Raw genomic sequence first — 749 nt, forward strand, 5'->3', positions numbered from 1 at the left:
TTATCAGCATTCCGGTGAGCATATTGAAAATGCAGTTCCTAAAGCCTCTTGTTTGCCAGAATATCAGAATGTAGAATATGAGGTTAGGACTATTACAATGGCATTAAAAAGGATGAGCACTGATGTTACAAGCAAAAAGGATATGGGATACGAGTTCATATGGATGAAAAACAAGAATGTTCTTCTCAGTCCAATATTTTCACTGATGACATCGAGACCAAGTTTGCGACAGTTTCTTGCAACAGTCTTGAGGAGAGTAGATTGCAGAAGCCAGTGGGAATAAATCAGCGGTTTGCTGTCAAAGAGATTAATAGGGAGAAAATGCGCTCTGAAAGGGATCGTAGAAGTCTTGATTCAACTGTGACAGGGTGAAAGCTCTTCTATGTTACAAACAAGGGTGGTAGGACTAGAACATGTTGTAGATAGATTATCTCATTACCAAGTACATAGGGATGAAATTTCCAATTTAGCAACCTCCAAACTCATGAAGGAAAGCCAAAGTGTGCATTGTCCAAAACTCTGTACATGCACTCCTAGGCCATCTATAGATATGATGGCCATCACTAAACCAAAATGTTCGATCGAAAAACCTTAAAAAGAAACTGTGGAACCCAACTTTTTCATATTTATAGAAGATGTACCGCATGTTTGTTGATCTAAAATTGAATAATATTGTTTGTACATTAGCTGACTGGCAAGTTATTCTGTAACGACGTGGATGACATGCACAAAAAAAGTGGGTGTACTAC

This window comes from Fragaria vesca, linkage group LG2 (genome assembly GCF_000184155.1).
Source record: "Fragaria vesca subsp. vesca linkage group LG2, FraVesHawaii_1.0, whole genome shotgun sequence".
Taxonomy (NCBI): domain Eukaryota; kingdom Viridiplantae; phylum Streptophyta; class Magnoliopsida; order Rosales; family Rosaceae; genus Fragaria; species Fragaria vesca.